Genomic DNA, 13762 nt, shown 5'->3' with positions numbered 1-13762 from the left:
ACAGACCAAATGCAGCACTCCAATTGGCTAGGACTGATCACGTGCCACACGGAGTTCCAAACCGGAAGTGCGTCCGGCGGTCAAATATGTCCGACCGGAAACGTGCGCTGCGGCACAATAGTTCCGCCCCAATTATTATTATTATTTTTTTAACTAGATGTGAGCGGGCCGAAGGCCCGCGAACCTCTAGTTGAGTACACCAAGGTTTTATGTTAGAAATGTTGAGTAAGGGTCCCCATCATGTAGAAACTGCCGGATGCTAACTTGCATATGTTGAGCAATTTGCATAATTTGCACAAGTCGCTTTATTTCACAGTTCACAGGCAAAAAACCTGGCCTGGATACAAAAAACAAAATTCAACTAATCAGCCGATCTACAAGCTTAAAAATAAAGTCAACAAATCTGCTGATCTACAAGCTTGCAGAGTTTCATAAAAAGCGACTGCACCGTCCAGCCACTAGAGAAAAGTGGCGGAATAATACTGAAGTACAATATCAATGAGTGGCCTTTGCCACTACGTGGCTTGGCCACTAATAATACAAGCAACGATCTGACCTTGTAGTTTTTCTGAAAACCAAACAAAGCCATCATTTAGATTTAATTCACAGGCAAAAAACCTAGCCTTGATACAAAAAAACTAAAATTAAATTCAACTGATCAGCCGATCTACAAGCTTAAAACAAAATAAAGTCTTATCTACAAGCAATAATTACATTCCCGAAATAAATCTTTTTACATTCCAATCCCAAAACCCCAAACAAACATTTCTGAACCACATGTTCACTTACCAATTATCTTAGTCACACAGCCTCAGTGTCAATATCAGAGTTGGTCAGTTGGATCTAAAAGCCAAATATTCACCATATTCCTGGCCATTCTATGGAGGCTGCCATTTTCCTTTTACAGAGGGCGCTGGAGCATTTTTCTTTGTGTGCTACTTCATAAACATCTTTTCACTTCCTCACAAGTAAGGAAGTGACATGGAATTGTCTGTTGCCAGATTTTGCCAAAGAAATAAGCCCAACAGAAGCAACTACAGTAGGCTATACTACTTTACATTCACATTTGAAAATAGCAGATCAGCAAGCTCACAATGTGTCACATTGCGAGCTTGTATATTTGCTATTTAAAAAATATTGAGGGAAAACTTTTTTTTGAATATTTTTGAAAATTTTTAACAACATAAATCTGCGTACGAGGTCCCTGGCACCACATATTTTCAGATGGGGGTCTGCAACTGTGGACAAATATGTAATCTGGGGTCCTTGATATGAAAAGATTTGGGAACCACTGGTTTAAAAAATATTAGAAAGTAAGCCCAATAAGCAACTATTTTTTAGACACAAATTGCTTATTATAAGCAGACATGGCAACCCAGGTACATTCAGAGCCCAGAGCCTAGAACACAGATATAAAAAGCTAGATACCTCCCTCCGGTGGGAGGGGTTGGTCAAAGAGAGCTGGCAAGCCTCCCAATAACTCTATGCAAGCCTCCAGAATTCTGAGGCGGGGCTCTTGGGAATTCTGAAGGACGCTTCCTTGTGCATCACAGAATGGGAAGCTCGGTAGGCCAATCAGATGCAGGACTGGCAGGACTCCCTCTTTCCCATTGGAGGGGGCAGAGTGCCTTCCGCAGTTCCACAGTTACGCACTTCCGCCAGCGGTGTTTGACCAGTCGCGCCAGTTAACTGCAGCGGCGGAGGAGGTATCTAGCTTTTTATATCTGTGGCCTAGAACGCCAACTACTCACACTTTAATGCAAGGACAACAGGAAACCAAATGATGTTTTTCAGGCCAGCTTTTTCAGCCTCCGCCTCTTTCAGGATATGAACAGGAAGCCGGGGGCGGGGCCAGGAATAACGTGAATAGTGTGGGTTAAGTATAAATGAATGAAGTAAAGCTGTTAGAAATTGGAATAGTATTGAAATGAAAATGTGTACAAACCTGTAGCAGCTCCAGTGAGGTTACTGAACAAGCTGAAGACAGACTGGCTTTATACAGGGTGTGGTGATTACCCAATTGCTCGGCAGCTGTGGCTGATTGTGACTTAAGGACCGTGGTCAAGACATTGCATGTGAAAAATAAGAATATATTCCATTTGAAAAATAAAATAAAATGACTGTAATTCCCGCTGAACTGTGGGTTACAAGTGCACAAATGCACAGTGCACTAACCTACATTATTGCAAAGTGTGATGAAAATGTGACTTTGAATGTATGTTTTAGAGGCAGAAGAATAATTTGCATAAAACTGCAATATTCATTGAATTATTAAAAAAGCTTTCAATTTAAAAAAAAAAAATCCGATCTGACAGAAAAAGTTCTGTGCACCTGACGCGAAAATTCCGGAATAAAAGTGGGTTTAAGAGTTTTACGAACTGCTCAAAATGGCGGAAAATCTAAGAGCAGAGCTTACTTAACAAAGACACAGATGGCTTCCGCTTGAGTCAAGGCACGCGTGTAAGCAAGTTGCATGTCTTCAAATGAAACGAGGCATGACTTATGCCCCTTTAAAGTTTGAGTTTTCAAACGCTTTGTATAGCGCCCCCCTTTGGCCAATTGGAGTAGGATTGCTTTCAGTGATATTTGGACTAACCCTCTACATATTTGCCAAATGCCATGAACGTGTCACTTTACATGTATGATTTAGAGGCAGAAGAATAATTTGCATAAAACTGGAATATTGAGTGAATTATTAAAAAATAATGTTTTGCTTTAAAATAAATCCGACCAGACAGTTTGACCGTATTGGTCCAAAGTTCATGTAAAAACAGTTTCGCGCACTTTACGCGAAAATCCCAGGAGGAGATAGATTTTGACTGTTTTTCATATAATTCAAAATGGTGGGAGAATTAAAGGTCAGAGGTCAAAAGTCAGAGTGTAAAAGTTGTTCGGCATGAGGAGACGCATAAGTGTATACAGGTTTCATGGCTGTACCTGAAACAGAGCATGAGCTTTACCTGTTCAAAGTTGGCATTTTTCAAAGGCTTCCTACAGCGCCACCCTTTGGCCGATTGTTGCGAGCTTCGCGTTTTAGCGGTTTGGCATAGTCCTCTGCCATACTGCCGAGTTTCGTAAAAAGCGACTGCACGGTCTAGCCGCTAGAGAAAAATTGGCGGAAGAATAATGCTGAAGTCCAATATTAACACCTGGGGAGCCAAACTCGTTCAGGGACGAGTTATGGCCACTAGGTGTCCCCCTGCCACAGGAAGTTATATCGTCCACAGACGAGGCAACAAACAGTTAACTTTTTGAGACTGCAGCTGCCCTTTGCATGACCTGAGTCCATTACGTCACCCAGTCAGTGAAGGCAGCCCCGGGCAAGACATCACGGAAGGATTTATCATGCTTTACATTCTACTTTGAAACATAAGAACGGCTTTATCTCAGAATGACATGAAAACAGCCCCATGGAAGCAGAGAGCTGAATGTTTTCACGGCGACACTTTACCGCGATTTTACCGCGATTTTTGGATTTTAGTTTCGCGAGCGTTTGTAAACAAATGGATTATCCTCCTCAATCTTCTCTGGACACGCACGTGCACACGCACGAAGCTTGCGAGGCACGTCAAAACAAAGCGTAAGTCAATGGTGGCAGCAGCAACAGCTATAAATGTTATAAACCTTAGCAGCCCATGTGTTAAAGAGTGACCTTTTGCCACTAAAAAAGCATATTTCAATTTAAAAAAAATTCCGATCTGACAGATCTTTAGATATTGGTCACAAGTTCATGTCAAAAAAGTTTTGTGCACGTGACGCGAAAATAAAAGCGGGTTTAAGCGTTTTACAAACTGCTCAAAATGGCGGAAAATCTAAGGGCGGAGCTTACTTAACAAAGACACAGATGTCTTCCGCTTGAGTCAAAGCACGCGTGTAAGCAAGTTGCATGTCTTCAAACGAAACGAGTCATGACTTATGCCCGTTTGAAGTTTGAATTTTCAAACGCTTTGTATAGCGCCTATATATAGGCTAAATGTAATATTCATAAACAGTTTATATTTTTAGATAAAACAATAGCTATCCCTATCCACACTGTGATAATGTTCAGTATTATTGCGACCGTAGGTTGCAGTTAACTATGAAAACGTCCTTCCTTCCGAAACGTTGTGACATCACCTGTCCATATGGACATTCTCAGATGAAGTCCTGTTAGGGGAACCACACTGACCGAATCCTTTTATGCCCATATATGGAGATCCCTGATGTCATCAATATTAAGCACATAGCTTGGAATGCCATATATTAGTCGGGGGGCCGCAACTGATATTCAGACATATGTGGCTATCTCGGGGTAGAAGTTGCCAACCTATTCAGAACTAATCTTTAACCCCTTGTGATGTGATCTAGCCTGGTTGGCATCTCTGAAAAAGATTTTTAGGTCATTTTATCACTGTATACTTAAACGTGGTAAAATCGGATTTTGCTCCTATAATGTTGAGCAGATTTGCAAATGTAATTGTATGGTGTAATGTATAAAATACAGGTAGAAGTTGCCAACCTATTCAGAACTAATCTTTAACCCCTTGTGATGTGATCTAGCCTGGTTGGCATCTCTGAAAAAGATTTTTAGGTCATTTTATCACTGTATACTTAAAAGTGGTAAAATCGGATTTTGCTCCTATAATGTTGAGCAGATTTGCAAATGTAATTGTACTGCTAATGGTGTAATCACTGTAATGTATAAAATACAGGTAGAAGTTGCCAACCTATTCAGAACTAATCTTTAACCCCTTGTGATGGGTTCTAACCTAGTTGGCATCTCTGAAAATGATTTTTATCTCATTTTATCACTGTATACTTAAAAGTGGTAAAATCGGATTTTGCTGCTATAATGTTGAGCTGATTTGCTAATGTAATCCCCTTTGGCACTCGCCCTCCCTCCTAGAATACATGACAAGGGTTTAAACATTAATACTTAATAGGTTGTGTGCTTTTACCCAGAGGTGTTATCTTAGGTCAAGTCAATATCAGATTTGGCTTCTTGACAACCAGGTGTGACTGCACACACAGAATCAGCCATATCCTCCATCGCACCCCTCCAACAAATATTCATCATCACTTTAGCCACCATCAACTAATATTAGCTTTGCTACCTGTACATTACCACATTAGCAGTAAGCTAATATTAGTTGATGGTGGCTAAAGTGATGATGAATATTTTTTGGAGGGGTGCGATGGAGGATATGGCTGATTCTGTGTGTGCAGTCACACCTGGTTGTCAAGAAGCCAAATCTGATATTGACTTGACCTAAGATGACACCTCTGGGTAAAAGCACACAACCTATTAAGTATTAATGTTTAAACCCTTGTCATGTATTCTAGCCTGGTTGTAATTTCACAAATCAGTAATGACAAGTTATTTTAAATTTGCTGCAATAATGTTGAGTAAGTTGCATTATGTAAATGTACTACTAATGTGGTAATGCAATGAAAATGCAGGTAGCAAAGCTCATATTAGTTGATGCTGGCAAGAGTAAAGATTAATACTAGTAAGACGCCTCAGCGCAACATGCGAGGTCGCACCAATTCTTGGCCATCTGGCCAGTGATGTATATTGGACCATTTACCCATATATGGAGACCCCTGCACGATAGTCAACAATGTTATGTCAAAACATGCCCATGTCAAAACATGCCCATATATGGGCATTATCAAATATGGGCATTCCCAGATGTCCTTAATATTGATGACATTGGGACAGGGATCTCCATATATGGGCATAAAATGTATGTTAATTAGTAAAGCCAAGCAGGGCCTTGGCAAGTTAGGGCCTGGGTTTGATGACTGGGGATCATAAGGCATGAGGGGGACCCTAACAGGACATCATCTGGGAATGCCCATAGTGTATTATGGACATTTTATTTATTTTATCCTTTATTAATATATAATATATATCCATATACATATATGGACTTAATATTAACGTTCTCGGGGAAGGTAGGGTGTAAATCAGAGTAAAGCAGGCTCTTGGCTAGTTAGGGCCTGGGATTGATGACATCAGAAATCTCCATATATGGGCATACAAGGGATTTTGTTTCTGGGAATGGTTTTATTTTAGTATATATATCCTTTATTAATAATACTATGTATCCATATACGTACATGCAATATATTTTATGCCCATACATGGAGATCCCTATCTGAACCAGCCACACAGATATGGGCCATGCCTTTGCCATCTGGCCAGTGATATATATCGATGACATCAGGGATCTTCATATATGGGCATAAAAGTGATAACTGTTACTCGCTATCAGAGGCGCATCATTCTCTGCAGAGACACAGATGTGCTGGTGTTAATTCTTATGTTTGCATACCAACTGAAACAAGAAATGTGGATACCTGAAAAAGTTCAAGATATCAAAATGTCAAGTGAGATATTATAAGCCAAGGTCTGTTAGCATTTAATGTTCTCACTGCCAGTTCAATATAGGAAAAAAGAGAGAAATTGGAAATTGTTCCAGCCCTCAACTTTTACCAAGTACAGCTACTATCTCATTGGCAGTGTGTATGCACACTCAAAATCAACCAGCAAATCAATTCATGCCGTTTTCTGTGGCCTGTTTTGAAAACTGAAAGCCAATATTGATACATTGCCGCCAACAAGTGATGCCTTGACTCTGCACATCATGAGGACCCACTATCAACGAGGGTATCCAAAGCTAGCCTCAACAATCAATTGTGTCTGGCACATGGTAGAAGGCAGGTTGGTCCCCCAGCTTTAAACTTAAAAACCTCTTTAGGCCAGATGCTTGGAACTTACAGTTTGTGGATGCAAGGCAAGTGGAAACCAGTACAGGGCATCGTGTGTGTCGTAAAAGAGGGATTTACTGTATAGTAGTGGAGCATATGGATGTGCCCGTGCAGCTTGGTACAAAAACTAATTTGACACATTAAGAAATAGACCTTGAGTAGTGCCTCAAAAGTTCACCAAAATCGTATGTTATTACAAGCATTTTACTGTTATTACATGATTGTATTATTATTATTATTTTCAAATTATTTGACCATGCTTCTTGTTTACTGATTACACATATTTCCATTATTAGATAATACCCAGGACGGTACAGTTTGCCATCAGCATTGAGTGTTATCATGTTATATTCAATTGTATTGTCATATTGTCTATTTAGCATGACACATTTTCAATGTTGTAAATGTTCTTATTCTTAGTCTTGCTGTTAGTCTTTGACCTGCTATTTATCCATTTTGGTGTGATGTGTGTTTTGAATTGTGTAATTTCTTGTATACTCAAAATGGACAAAAACGCCATTAAAGAAGTTGCCTTTTACCATAATATTTACAAATCTATTGCAATACCATTCAAAATTTCCATATTGTTCTCTTATCTATGTCCTTCAATATAACATGGAAAGAAATACATTTAAAAGTAAAGAATTAATCAAATGCATATGATGTTTAATCGGATTATTTGACTATAGCATGAAATGGGCATTCAAATATTGAAGGGCTTATAAAAGTTACCAGAAAATGAATTCAAAATGCCAACCACCTTAAAACATCTTCTATGGGTACCTTCTAACACAAAAAAAAGGTTGTCAGCTTCTACCCAAACATAGCCGCAAAACTCATTTCTGAAGCACTTTTCAGTTTTGGCCCCTTGACTATATGGACATATTGTGTGAGTCTCATGTGGTCTATAACATAAGACATCTATGATGTCAGACGTCAGTCATATCCATATTTGGGAAAATATTTTGTCCACATTTTGTCCCAATTCCGTCCTGTGCGAATTCTGTCTTGCGCGACCTCGCCCTTAGGTGTCTTAGTGGTTATAATTACTATTATTATTATTACTATTATTATTGTTGTTGTGTTTTTGCATGTCATAAATGTAAAATGTATGGTGCCCCCTGGCATATAGGCTAGCTATTTGTTGCAACCGTCAGGGAGCATTTAGTATCAAAACGCAGAGCCTTTGTCCGTCTGTCAGTCAAGCTAATCAACAACGGCTAAGCCAGCTGTGTCCGCTGTGCTAGCGAGAGGCGTATCGCATTACCGCTGTAACCGTTACCGTCTGGTTCTGACCGATCAGTCCAGTGGTGCTTGTGGCATTTTGTGCTAAATGGGCCCCTCCTGCAAATTTTAAAAGCAAAGGCCAAACAACAGCCCCAATTTTTTCCACACCAGGCCTTCTCAACTCCCACGACATCTCCCAGAGGAGAACATAGCTCATCATTTTGTAAAATAAATTCAAATATAAATTTGAAACACTGATAACAAGAACATTTACAGGGGGTGCACGGACGGACATGAGCTGGAGGTTTTCATACTAAATAGCGACCTACGGTCGCAATCATGATCCTACTGTAGGTGGTCTAGAACAGTGGTTCTCAAAGTGGGATCTTTAGAGGGTTCCAGGGGGTTAATTTAACCACTTTATCCATTTAAAAATACAAAATACCAGATATACAAGCTCACAGTGCGGCATTAAGTAGGCATCTCAAAGCACATAATCCCTGGCGTGAGAGCGAGCGGCCTAGTCGTTCATACAGAGGGTGGCTGAGGTTTTGGATACAGGAAATGGTGGTGGCTTTCGCTTCTGACAAATTGGAACAATCGCTTGCAAGTGAGAGACTGACTAGAGACAGGGGTGTCGCACCAAATTCTGGGCCTTGGGTACTTTAACTATTGAAAAATAGCAGATATACAAGCTCACAGCACGAGCTTGTGAGCTTGTAGATCTGCCATTTTTGAAAAAAACGTGAAAGTTTGTGCAAATCTTTGAATATTTCAAATCATTCTAAGGTTTTTTGAAAAACCTATGTTTCTATCAAACTTGCTCAAACTTTTTCATGTGAAGGACCTCCAAAATGATGTGCATTTGGCCACAGACCCCCCATCTCAAAATATTTAGTTCCAGGGACCCCCACAGAGGCAAAATTTGAGTTGTAAATGTTCGCTTGAAAAATACATATATTCAAAGATTTGCACACATTTTCAGGACTTCTCAAAAATAGCAGATATACAATCCCACAGCGCGGCACTCGGGCCACGCTGTGAGCTTGTACATCTGCTATTTTTCAATATAGCTAAAGTATCAAATAAGTAAGACCCCTCCACCTTGGGCCCTATAACTCAGTCCCACCCCCCCCCCCCCACCCCCCCTTGTGACGCCCCTGGCGACAGACAGACATTATCGTTCATACAGGGGGTGGGGGTGGCTGAGGTTTTGGGTACAGGAAATAGTGGTGGCTTTCACTTCAGACCAAATTGGAACAATTGCTTGCAACTGACAGACTGACTACAGAGACTGCAGCAAGCTGTTTTGCTGTTGATGTTCTCTGGAGGACCTGTTTAACCTGGTATGGCTGAAGAATGAGTTGATGAGCTGGTCTGAGAGTGGGGTCAGTCATGGTGTGGGGGGGTGGTACTGACACATACTACTGACACACACCCAAAGTGAGTTTGAAAATATGACGAAAAACTCCCATACCTACTGGGAGAAATACAACAACGTGCGAACACAGCAGCAAGATTGGTGAACTGTTGTGTCAAAAGAAGGCTAGAGACTGGAACACAACCACCCCAAGGACTACAAACCATGGATAGACATCTAGACCTACTGCACATACAGTATGAAACAGAGCTGCTACCTTTAAATGCATTTTGAGAAGAATAATGCTGCCATTTGTTCCAAAAGCTTAATTCTCTCTCTCTCTCTCTCTCTCTCTCTCTCTCTCTCTCTCTCTCTCTCTCTCTCTCTCTCTCTCTCTCTCTCTCTCTCTGTCACAATGTGACATACTGTAGCTCTGTTTGCACAATGCTGCACCCCCTCCAACTGTATATGTTCCCCATTTTCAACTGTTATTATTATTTTTATTTGTGTGACACTTGCTTTGGCAATGTAAACGTATGTTTTCTCATGCGAATAAAGCTCCTTTGAATTGAAATTGAATTGGCACTGGGGCTCTGTTGTAGTCTTTAAGCTTCCTGATACCCAAGCAAAGTTGTTGTCTCCGAAATTATCCTCAATTTTACTGTTGCATTGCATTATTACTGCCTCTGTTCAGGGCTGCTCTGACTCTACTAAAACAAGCCTCCCTGTCCCCCTGGTCTAAGTCCTGGGCCCTATGCGGAGAAATGGCATCCCATTGTTAAACCAGGGTTTCTGGTTAGGGAAGAGTTTACTCTGATTCTTTGTGCTGAAATTATCAATGCAGAAGTTTTATAGCAGGCTGCACCTATTTGCATCACAGTCAGATGACATCAACCATTCTGCCACCACAGGAACCTCTCAGTGGGGAGGGACGGGTGCAGTCAAGTTGTTGCACTTGTTGTCACTGCACTACGATTCGACTCATCACATTCAGTGAAAAATGGCCGGTCTACAGCTTAAAAGGTAAGCCATTTCTGTCTCTTTTTGTGACTGTATCGCCTGAAAACTATCAAGCTCACTAAACTAAACAGTGAAACACATGTTTTGAGGACAAAGACTTGTGTTATTACACATAGATACTATATAAATAATACTATACTATAACTATTAAGCATATATTTTTTGAGAGAGTATGGTTTATAATATACAGTACTGTACATATTTTAAATATTTTAGACGCTGGTAATATATATTATCACAACTCAAACCTATATATGTTGCATTTATACTCAACTTTTTTATATGTATATATTTATGTTTTAATTGGACAACAAACATTTTGTAAATTTAAGAATTGTCTTAATCTTAACAGGATACCTATCAGCTTTGTTATTATCACCATGAACAATAAACAAACAATGGGTACAAATGGAGATTATATGCAATGTGCTACACAAATAAACAAAACCAGTTATTAAACAAACAATAAAGCTACCAACATGGAAATCAACAAAGTCCTTATGCCTCATTCACACTGTAAGCAGCAAAGCTAATGGTTTGCTTGGTAATTCAATGTAATCTCAATGGAAACCAGCTTTAAAGCTTTCCAAGCTTTGTTCTCAGCATCTCCAGCATCTTAAAGCTGGTTTCCATTGAGATTACATTGAATTACCAAGCAAACCATTAGCTTTGCTGCTTACAGTGTGAATGAGGCATTAGTCTAGGGGAGAGTGTTTTTTGCAGGTCGTTCAGTCCGAGTGTATCAAAAAAGCAACTGGGTTAAGGCAGCAAAAGCTTGTGATTGGCTGCGCGGAGGTGACGAAAGTCGGGGGGACAGAGATAAACCTAAACCTAACCTTAACCCTAACCCTAACCTCAGTAAAACTAATGCTGGTGAATGCTAACCTGCTGACGCTGGTGAATGCTAACCTGCCGACATGGGTGAATGCTAACCTGGTGAAATGCTAACTTGCTGACGCTGGTGAATGCTAACCTGGAGAATGTTAAACTGGTCGGACCAACAGAGCTTAACCCAGTTGCTTTTTTTATACACTCGGGCTGCGCAACACGTGAAGTGCCGCGCGGTCACCCCAACTGGATGCGGCGGCCTGCCACACAGCACATCCATTTCCCCTGGTGGGGAGAACCATGGGGGAATATGTTCACCGGACGGCAACGCTGGAAAAATAGAACAGCGGCGTATCGGCACGGAAGGCGTGTGGGTTAGTTCATTGAAAATAATGGGGCTGTATGTTTTGACGCAGTACACGTAGGCCTACCGTCGTCGCGTAGCATGTACAAGGCAGCAGATGCATTCAAATGAGTTCAGCAGCAATGCCCAAATGTGTCTAGAACAGCAAAAAAAAAACAGCAGAGAAAAACTAAACATAGCAAAACTACCGAAAATCTATTAAATATTTCAACCAACACAAATGGATGCTACTGCATCCATTTGCAAACAAAAACACTGCAAACAAAAACAAATTTTACTCTTATGTACCTGTACAAAAGACGTAACAATAAAGTACAACCTTGAACCTTGAACAACCTTGAACCTTGAATGCAAGTACCCGCGGCGCCCCTGTTGGATGCAGTTAATTTGGAAACGAAAGCTGTGCTTGAGGAGGTAGATGCCGGTGTACCTGGCTCTATCCCGGGCATGAAGAGGAGGAAGTGGAAACACCTGGCAGGCCGTTAGCGCCATATAGTTATACAGCTTAAGTGCGTTTTCCAATTGACATTGCTCTCATTTATTTACTTGGCTTACAATGACATGCCCAAAATGGGGGATGCCAGGGTTACATGAGCCAAAGGGCTATTTAGGTGCAGAGGTGAGTGGGTGCCTGTCATATGGTTATTGTAGAGATTGGTGGCTTGTCAGAGTTTAGTTGAGGGGGAGATCAAGTTCTACCAGGTCTACCTTATCAATCTAAAACTATTCTTTTGGTATGGTTATGGTAGCTTCGACAGGTGTGGTTTCTTTCCATTGTGGTGATATGTTGATGAGAAATCTTCCATCATGATGAGAAGGTCTTAGTCATAGTTGTGATGCAAGGTATGTGGACCAATGGAAATAGAAAGGTCATGTAGTGTCACATAACTCACATTTGATTATCTCATTAACACATGACATGACCTGCCTTGTGAAACATGTTCAACAACTCTTGTGAGCGTGTAGTGTGGTATGTGTACATTTTATTTGTATAACACACAGAGAACTCACTAAGTGCTTTACAATAGAAATAAAGACACAGCACGAAGCATTCAAATGATTAAAAACAACAATTGCAAAATCCAAGACATTCCACAAATGATTGTTTAAAAGTGCGTTTTTAAGTGGTTCTTAAAAATTTCGACTGAGGCTGCATCTCTCAAAACCTTTTAATTTACCTTTTTTCAACCCGCGGAGGATAATTTACGATTCGGTCCCTATCGGAACATAACTTCCAAAGGTCTTGAGAGCTGCAGCCTCATGGACATTTTTTAAGATCCAGTTAAAAAGCACTACTGTTTAAACAGGCATAAGGCAACTTATTCCTTATTCCTCTTTCTTGACTTCCTCCTCTGAATATTTTCTAGTTTGTGGTTTGACCAAAGTTGACACTCTCACTCAACATTGCACGCACGCACGCACGCACGCACGCATGCACGGACGCACGGACGGAAGACAAAAGTACAATAGTTAAATTGCAAAACAGGGGTTTCCCCCCGAAAGTTTAATCCCAGTGGAACAGAAAAATCAGGGCAGATTGTTTTTATAATGGAAATGGATGAGGGGAGGGGGTATTTTCATTGCCTCATTATAGCTATTTAATGTACCAAAAGAGAAACATCTACTTGATATTAATAAAAAGGGAAGACAAAAGTACAATAGTTACATTGCAAAACAGGGGTTTACCCCCGAAAATACATGTATTAATTAGTTTAATCCTCTGGAACAGGCAGAAGACAGAAATAGAGAGAGAAAGCGCAGTGCATCTTGGGTAGGAAGCAGTGGAATTATAGGCTGGCTGTCAACATAACATGTATTTTAATTGTAATTCTGCCCATTTAAAATATATGACCCAATCGAAACTCTTAGTTACATTGATATTGTTCATGTGAACTGGTCTGTTGAAGCTTATTCATTATAATGATCGAAATCGCTATGACCGCGCAGCGCCGTACTGCGTGCCGGCCGTGCTCCGCATCACGGCACCGCGGTGAAGACTGAAGCGACATTCTCCCACTGCATAACTCCACCCCCGGCAGCAAAAAGTGAATGTTTTTTTTCTGGTTGGCCAGTCAGGGAGACTCAGGGACCAATCAGAAGGCTGACAAACGGTCCATTGTTTTATACTTTAGCTATAGAAAAATAGCAGATACACAAGCTCACAGCGCGGCACGGAGTGCCGCACTGGCAGCTTGTAGATCTGCTATTTT

The 13762-nt window shown here is 40.7% G+C and overlaps 1 long non-coding RNA gene across 1 annotated transcript in view; it reads left to right on the top strand.

Moving 5' to 3' along the window:
* The window catches only part of LOC308308325, an 839845-nt gene that overhangs the window by 229386 nt on the left and 596697 nt on the right, over positions 1-13762 (top strand). The window lies entirely within an intron of this gene.

Source organism: Nannobrachium achirus, assembly GCF_963921795.1.
Source record: "Nannobrachium achirus genome assembly, chromosome: 22".
NCBI classification, from domain to species: domain Eukaryota; kingdom Metazoa; phylum Chordata; class Actinopteri; order Myctophiformes; family Myctophidae; genus Nannobrachium; species Nannobrachium achirus.
Note: the sequence above shows the minus strand (reverse complement) of the source record. Positions and strands in the feature narration are given on the sequence as shown.